The sequence below is a fragment of the Eptatretus burgeri genome, chromosome 5, assembly GCF_056783735.1.
Source record: "Eptatretus burgeri isolate ZD-2024b chromosome 5, Ebu_testis_v1, whole genome shotgun sequence".
Classification (NCBI taxonomy): domain Eukaryota; kingdom Metazoa; phylum Chordata; class Myxini; order Myxiniformes; family Myxinidae; genus Eptatretus; species Eptatretus burgeri.
In genome coordinates, this window is record NC_140965.1 from 57416089 (window position 1) to 57425075 (window position 8987).

The following is an 8987-nucleotide window of genomic DNA, read 5'->3' on the forward strand; positions in this document are numbered from 1 at the left end:
TGTGATGCACCAAATGTTTTTATCTTGTTTTATGGTGTTAGAATTTATGAGTTTGTTGTAGGTTTTAAAAAATAATCCATTAATTTTATTGTTGAGTAGTCTCTGGACTTCTGTGGAGTATTTGCTAAGGAAATGTACCATTGAGTGTTTGCTGTACCAGCTGGCTGTAAATATTGTGAAGTATGATATGATTTATTGATTTTGTATATACAATGTAGGTATAAAGAAAATTAAATATCCTCCTTTGTGCAAGGTCCTTCCTTGGCACGTCTGAACTCTTGTCCACCTGCGGGACCTTCATCCTCGGCTTGGTTTGGTGCTGATCTCCCCTCTGGGATGGCACCCCTGCCTCACATCTTGCTTGGCTTGATGCCATGGGGACAAAGTATTTAAGATTATTGGAATCTTCCGTGATGAGGCTGAGTCTATGTGCCAATCACTTTCACATCGTGAGTGGGTCACTGGTCTCCCTGTCTTCTGCCACCTTATTTCTGGCATTGTGCCATCTGCTCTTTCTGTGCTCTGTTCCCTCACCCCTTCCCCCAGGCTTCTGCTGGCACACGCAATCTTCCGGAAACCCCATTCCAATGGGGTTCCCAGGATCCATGGTAGCTGCTCGCCCCCTTATTTGTTCCTCTTTTTCCCCACCTGTGGAACCAACTTTCCACATTCTCTTCAATCTCATTCTTCCATCCAGATCTTCAAGACAGCTGTCCACCACCATCTCAGATCATCCCATATCCAAAACCATAATCTTTTCTACACCTATCCCCCCTCCCCAATCACACTTCCATCCAGGTTTCCAGTTTTACCTCCTTTGGAGTTTGCGGCTATGTCCAACTTGTCCATCGCATGTGTCCTCTCCGTGTCCTCATTCTTTCCCATGTTCCTTGTTACTCCAAGTCTCTCTATATTTTGACCCTCATCCCTGGTGTATGTTTTCCCCCTCTCTTTCAGATGTTGCTTTTGTTGTTATGTTCTGCTCTATTCTGCATTGTAGCTCTTCCATGAGCCTTGACTTTGTATACAAAAATATATGTAAGTTACTGAAAATGTGGGGACTTCCCAGGGCTAAGCATTGATATTATAGAGAAAACTTGTCCGACTATATTTTGTAGGTACTCCACCTATTAAATTCATTGAAGATATATTTAGTTTGAGTGCAGGCATCGCCATTCTTTGTTTCAAGGCAGCTGTGCAAACACTGCCACGAAGGGAACAGGCTACAGTCTCTTTGCAACTCATTAAAGGCTGCAGTCTCTTTCCAACTTTTAACTGGAATCTGCAAGTCCCCATGATGGGGAAAGTGGAGGCATTAGCACCATGTCCTGCGAGGAACGGTGATGTCATGGTCCCAAGATGGGTGGGAGGAGACATTACATAATGGCATGAAAAATATTAAATGATGATGAAGAACAATAGAACCACACCTGTGAGGAAAAGTTGAACATTTGAATTGGCTCCCACTTTGGCAGGGCGAGCGTGAAATAGCTAATTTGCTATTTAAGCTCAATGGACAGAGTTGAGTTGTGGTTGGAGCCAGAACTGAAGTGTGTGCAAAGTTGGAGCTGAAGAGCTGAGGGAGGTGTGACAACGTGATCAAGACCTAAAGGCCCGGTCACACCTTTACGTTTTAGCCAGCGATGGCAACGTATTAAAATGTATGTAAAACGCTGGCTTACGTTGAACTTTTGATGTTTTTTTTTAAAGATTCGGACGTATTCATAGCGACTTGGTCTTATGTATAACGCATTGGTAACGGACACAGAACGTTTCGTTGTGTTATAGATAACTTATACCAACGAATGCTGAACCTGTTGTCGGCCTACACAACCGATGCCCAATGATAGTATAACTTAGGCATAGCGCGTTGCACGCATCACCGACGATGTCGTGACGTAGCCTATTAAAAGGCTGACGCACAACAATTCGAATCATAACTGCCATAGAAATGGAAGTGACAACATCGCGGTCACACCTTGGCGATCTTGCCAGCGTATGCCGACCTAAGAAAAATGTGTCTAAAACGTTGGGGCACGTCAAATACGGTATGAGTAAGTTTGGTATATGTGAGTAGAACGCTAAAGTACGCTATCATACGCCGTAGTAAGTAGATTACGTCAAGAAATTTTAAACATGTTCAAAATTTTGCGACGTACTCGGTGTATGACACACATTCCGCATGCGATGGGGATAATTTTTACACACGATATGTGGACGCTTACACACGTCCACAAACGCTACTTATAAGCTACTCATAAGTCAAAACACGTTGCGGTAATGTCTTTTTTATGCGAAACTTATTTCTAACTTATGTTTGACGTGCTTTGAACCAATTCTTTACGTAGTCCCAACACATATCGACATATGTAGACGTATTCCAATGACGTCTTCCGGTCGACAAAAAAAAAAAAATTAACGTGTTTCTAGCTTACAATTGCCATATATAGATGTGTTCCCAGCGGTTTTGGGAATTGGTATATAAAAATGCTGCTCATAAAAGGGGAACCCAACAGTGTTTTCGAGTCCTTTTTGAGTCGATGTCCATGTCAGCAGTAACAGTATCAGTATCAGTATCAGTATTAGTATTAGTAGTAGTTTGTTCATGTTGGCAGTAGTAGGTGAGTGTGAGGGGGAGGGTGTGGGTTATGATGGATCGTCCTTGCGTCCGCGTGTCCACGGGTAGGAGACATCTTTTCACCATTGTTCGAAGTTCTTCGCGGCTAATTTTTTATGGAGCTTTTTCAACAATGAGCTATAGCTTCTTTTTACGATTTAGGTCTATTCATAACGGGTTGGACAAATGCACAATGAACTAATAATGTGCATAGAGCGCTTTGATTACTTATAGATACGATATACCAACGAATAATTATCGTGAAGCCGGCGTTCACAAACTATGCCCAACGATAGCCTAACTTATCCATATCGTGCGGCAGTTTATCTTTGCCGGTGACGTAGGGTTTGCTATTCATAGGCTGCCACTCAACGATTTAAGTGGCTGCATCTCCACTATTGAAAGTAGACGCTTGCGCTCAACAATTGGATTTTTTTTACACTCAACGACTTTTAAACGGTACCACTCAGCTATTTTCATTGTTTACAATGAACGATTTAAATTGCTGTCACTCGCCTTTGTTTTTTGACGCTGGCGCTCGGAAATTTTAATCGTTTCTATTGAACGTGCTAAATCGCTCAAACTCCACTATTGAAAGTAGACGCTTGCGCTCAACAATTGGATTTTTTTTACACTCAAAGACTTTTAAACGGTACCACTCAACTATTTTCATTGTTTACAATGAATGATTTAAATTGCTGTCACTCGCCTTTGTTTTTTGATGCTGGGGTTTTGAAATTTGAAGCATTTCTTCTGAACGTGTTAAAACGCTCAAACTCGACTATTTTAAATAGACGCTGCCGATGGACAATTGGAACCATAGCCAAGCTAGACATCGAAGTGTGAACATCCTCGAAAAGTTTGAAGAATGCTGCAAATAAGTGTCCTGGCTGTGGCCGTGGACGCTGATGCAAGGACGATCCATTATACCGACGTCTTTCAGCCTATGAGTAACTTAAAAGTAACGTCTGTCGACGTGTGGCAACGATCGCGTAACGTGCCAACAACACGTTAATCATAGGTTAGAAATAAGTTTCGGGTACACTAAACATTACCTCGGCGTGTCTCAACTTATGATTAACTTACAAGTAGCATGTGTTGACGTCTGTCAACGATCGCAGACTGTGCATACAACTTGTGGCCAGCGTAGCGGAACGTGTGAGTCATACGCCGGCATACGTCGTGAAATTTCATGCATGAAAAAATTTGAGGACAACCAAAAAGTACAACGTTTAAAGCCAACGTATAACGATGTATGGCAGTGTTTTTCAGCGTGCTCTCAATGTTATCAAAACTTACCCATAACGTATTCAACGTGTGCCAGCGTTTTAGAAAACAAATTTAAAAATCGGCATACGTTGGCTAAAACGTCAAGGTGTGACCGGGCCTTAAGTCAAGAGAGAGAGAGAGAGAGCAGGGAATAGGAGGACATCCAAGCCAAGAAGTTCCTTTCAAAGGAACTCAGAGTCAGGGGTGTGAGTAGATGCTACTGGGACGATTACTCCTGTGTCCCTGAGGTTGAGTGGTGCAACACTGGCAACAGGCGTTCTACTATATTTCCTGGAGGAATCACGACAGATCAGCACAAACTTGCCCATCCCTCCCCTTCCCCAACCCTTCCTGCCAATTCCTACATTTGTTCAGAAACTCGCAGGCTGCCTATCATGATCATAGTCAATAACATTCATAGGTTCCCAATATCAATCCTTTGTGTTGTATGTTTGTGTCTTTTGTGTTTCAGTGTCGATACATTTCTGCATATAGACAATAGAGTACAAATACGTTCCCATTGTGATTACCTGCTGTAGTAGATGAAGACATCACAATCTGTATCTGCTTGTATTACTAGAAATGACTCATGTAATCTTGCATGTGTATTTTGATAAATTGGTATATTTTTGTAATTTCAGATTTGTTGCATTTTTTTTGTCCAGAGTCAAGGCTCATGGAAGAGCTAGAACATAAAACGGATCACGACACAACATAACAAAAGGAACAGCAGAAAGAAGGTGGAAATGCTAACAGCAGGGCCAAGGGAGAAAATCGACGGAGATGGACAAATAAGAGATGTGGGTAACGACGAGGAGTAGGGGAGAATGCAAGGGGTGGACAAGGTGGATACAGAAGAAAATTTTTGAGAAGGGGGTAGGGGGTGGTTTAACGGGTGTAGAAAAGATCAGGGTCCTTACTTCGTTCTGACTTCATCCTTTCATCGGTACACATCTGTGGTGTTAGGTTGAACTAACATAAAGCAAGCGAGTGATTGCATGTGATTACAAAGGTTAATCACTCAGCTACTCTTGCAATTGCATTGCAGCCTGAAGGTCTATTGAATTCTCAGTGCCACAGTGTATCTTTCCATGAGAGTCAATTAAACCTTATGGACCATGCCAAACCCACTAGCTTGCAGCACCACTATATAAAGATGTTTGTGTGATGTCATGGACCTAAGCTATAATACAAACCAAGAAGGAAATCAAATCCATTTTTCACCATGAGCTGATAGAAAAAACAAAAACAAAAGCACTCCATTTCTACCATTTATTTTTCAAGTAAAACATATTAAATTTCAAAAACTTAGACTTACTAGATCTGATCTTCATCAATTCTTATCGCTTTACATTCTTAGAGGGCTGGCAGGATAGCTTTGCGGGAGCATATTTACCTTTGAGCTATGAAAATGGGTTTGAATCCCACCCAACTATAAACCTGTCACCCTGGTGCTTTGCAGGCTAGGCCTTGTATCAAAGACTTTACAGTCTTATACAGAATTTAAGTCCAGTGTCCCATCTGCTAGCATTTCCTGGTGGACATTAAATATACCACTGGACCTGCTTATAAAGTCAGCCATTGCATTCTGGTATCCCTGCCATATTAGAAATTCCTACACAGATTACTGCTGGGAAGGCAATGGGAAACCATCCAAAGTATTCTCTCTTTAGAGACTGCTTCAGCAGCACAAATGCTCTGGTGGTTGCTCTTTAACTACAGCCACTCAAGAAGGAGTATGATCATCAGATTTTACATCTTTACATGCAGAAATGTACCAATAATCTGAAAGTGAAATACAACCGCATGGAATGTTTCTGATTTCTTTCAGATGTCTCAATCCATTTTTTTTTTTTTTTGTATACCTTGGTCGAGGCTCGTATGAGAGCTAACACACAACTCACAGCAATGAGGCATGAGACAAGAGGGGTGGGAGTGGAAGGGACAAAACATTGGGGAACAGACACAGGTGAAATGTGGAAGGGAGAGGGATGGGGATGGGACGGGGAACATGGCGAGGGGAAGATGGACATTAAAGGGACTTTCAGGAAGGAAAGCAGGAGAATTGAAGGAAGTGGGCTTGGGTGGATTATCGGGGGTAGAAAAGATCGAGGATTTGGATGGGGGAAGATAAGAGGTGGTGGTGAACAGCTGTTTTGAAAGCCTGGAGGGAAGAATGGGAAAGAATAGAGTGAGGAAGTTTATTCCAAAGGCGGGAAAAAGAGGAATGAAAGAGTGAAGATGAGCAGTGATTCGTGATTTTGGTAGTTTTACCAGAAGGGGGTTGTTGGCGGACCTTGAGCGCCCTGTGGAAATGTGGTGGGGACAAATCGCAGAGAGAGCAGGGGGGCAAGGCTGGAGAGGAGTCGGTAGAAGACAGAAAGACCACCGACCAACCTGCGGTGATTGAGTGAGAGGCCCAAAGACTCAGCTTCATTGCGGGAGATGCCAATGATCTTAAAAGCCCTGGTTTCGACAGCGTGAAGTCGAGAAAGGTGGGAGGCAGGAGCACCAGCCCAGAGGGGAGAGCAGTACTCCATCAGGCTACGGACAAAAGCTTTGTAAGTGGTCAGGAGCTCAAGAGGGCCGAGGAAGGACTTTGCACGACGGAGGATTCCCAGTCGGCGACTGGCTTTTGAGGCAAGGTTGGAAATGTGACTTTCCCAGGAAAGGTCATGGCAGATAGTGAGACCCAGAAGCTTGAAAGAAAAGACTTCTTCCAGAGGATTGTTGAGAAAGTGGATGGGGGGTTTTGTAAACGGTCCTTTCGAAGAGACATAGTGAGAGTGTGAGATTTGTCTGGATTGAAAGACATGTTCCACGTGTTGGACCAGTTTGTGATTTTATCCAGATCTGCAGTGAGCGAAGAAGCTGCTGCTTGCCGGTCTGAGGGATGACAGATGGTATGGCAGAGGGTGGAGTCATCGGCAAAGAGAAATAGAGGATTTTCCAGAGAGTCCGAGAGATCATTGATGAAAACCAGAAAAAGAACAGGGCCCAGAACGCTACCTTGAGGAACTCCAGCCTGCACAGGAAGAGGGGATGAAAGAACTCCATTTAGGGCCACACGTTGACTGCGACAGGAGAGGAAGTCTGCGAGCCATGAGTGGAGATGGCCTTGAATACCATGGGAAGAGAGTTTGGTGAGTAGGGCAGGGTGCCAGACTGTGTCAAAAGCATGTGATATGTCCAGGGATACGGCTCGGATTTCCTGTCTGGCATTGAGGACCTCCATCCATTGATGGGAGAGCAGTAGCAGCATATCTAGGGTAGAGTGACCTGGTCTGAAACCAAATTGATGATTGGAAATCAAGCCATTGGAGAAGAGGAAGGATTTCATGTCTGAAGCGATGATGGATTCCATAACCTTGCTGATGATTGGGAGAAGGCTGATTGGTCTATAGTTACAGGGATCTGTTTTTGCACCTTTTTATGCAGGGCAGTGATGTTAGCAGATTTCCAAGCAGATGGCAGATGACCTTGGGAAAATGAGAGGGTGAATAGAACAGAGAGAGGGTGAGCAAGAGCAGAAGAGCAGGCTTTGAGGACACGTGGGCTGATGCCGTCTGGACCGGTTGCAGAATCTGACTCGAGGTTTGAAAGCAAGCTCTCCACCTTGTCAGGAGAAAAGGATACAGAGTCCAGGGACAGTTGGGTGCGACTGGGTAAAGTGGGTAGAGATAGTGATGGGTTTGGGACACAAGATTTAGCTGCAAACACCGAGTTTAGACATTCAGCTTTATCACGTGTGGAATCAGCAGTGCGGCCATTTGAGGTAAGGGAGGGGATGGAGGGGGAACATACACCAGAAACAGATTTGATTAAACGCCACCAGGATTTTGAGGAGGGAGAGAGGTTTGAGAGTTCAGACTTGAGATGAGAAAGATGTTGTTTTCTGGCTCTCCTGAGGGTAGATACACACTTGTTCCGAGCTTTGTGGAAAGAACTGAGATTGCCCTCAGTTGGGTTTGCTTTCCATGAGGCAAAGGCAAGTTGTTTCAGGACAACTGCCTCGCCACAAGCTTCAGTAAACCAAGGGCGGGAGGAAGGGTAAGACAACTGAACACGAGAGGGGATAAATCTGTGCATGAGGGAGAGCAAGTTTCTTTGAAAGAATTCCCAGGATGAGTTGATGTTTGAGAAAGTAGTCATAGGAGACCAGTCTGTAAGTTTGATGGCTGCTCGGAGACCCTGCCAGTCGGCTTGAGTGAAATGCCAGACTCGACGGCGGTGAGGTGGTTCTCTGATGACAGCCAGAGAGATGTCCACTTTAACAAGGACGTGGTCAGAAGAACCAATTGGAGCGAAGGAAGAGCAGCAGATATTGTCAATCCATGTTGTATGATTGGCTGCATGCAGTTTCCCATCCCCTCAACAACACTGCATGTTTACAGATTATATATTTTGCTTAATTCATCAACATAATTCAACAAGATATAGGCTATTGAATGAGTGAGATGACAGGGGTCCCAATGTATTGAAAGGGGGCCACAATTGGACAAAGCAAGCAAGGCAAAGAACAAACAGGAAAAGAGGAATGAGAGGATGGGAGGAAACAGTGTACTGCAGGTAAAAATTAGCGAGGATGATTTGTGGTGGAAAAGATTGTGGGTGGGATAGGGATTTTGTGTGGGTTTGTGTGGATAGATTGTGAGTGGGATAGCGCCGTCGGATTTTCGTTTTTGACAAAATGGCGGAACAACTTGAACAACACTACTGCATCAAATTTTATGTAAAGCTTGGCGATTCCCAAGTGGAAACGATCCGCAAGATTCAACAGGCCTTCAGGAACAAAGCAATGGGCACCACACAGACAAAAGAGTGGTACACCCGCTTCAAAGATGGTCGCACATCAGTGGAAAGTGAAGCACGTTCTGGTAGGCCCTCAACATCCCGAAATGAGATCGTCATTGACCAAGTGAAGACCCTGCTGATGCAGGATCGTCGAATCACGATCAGAGAACTTGCAGATGAGGCGAGCGTCAGCATTGGATCCGTTCATTCCATTGTGACTGAGGATTTGGGCTTAAAGAGAATCTCAGCGAAGTTCGTGCCAAAGCTGCTAACGATAGAGCAGAAGCAACTCCATTTGGAGATCGCA

The 8987-nt window shown here is 44.1% G+C and overlaps 1 protein-coding gene across 7 annotated transcripts in view; it reads right to left on the reverse strand.

Annotated features, from left to right (window-relative positions):
- The window catches only part of LOC147026493 (palladin-like), a 264027-nt gene that overhangs the window by 171337 nt on the left and 83703 nt on the right, over positions 1 to 8987 (reverse strand). The window lies entirely within an intron of this gene.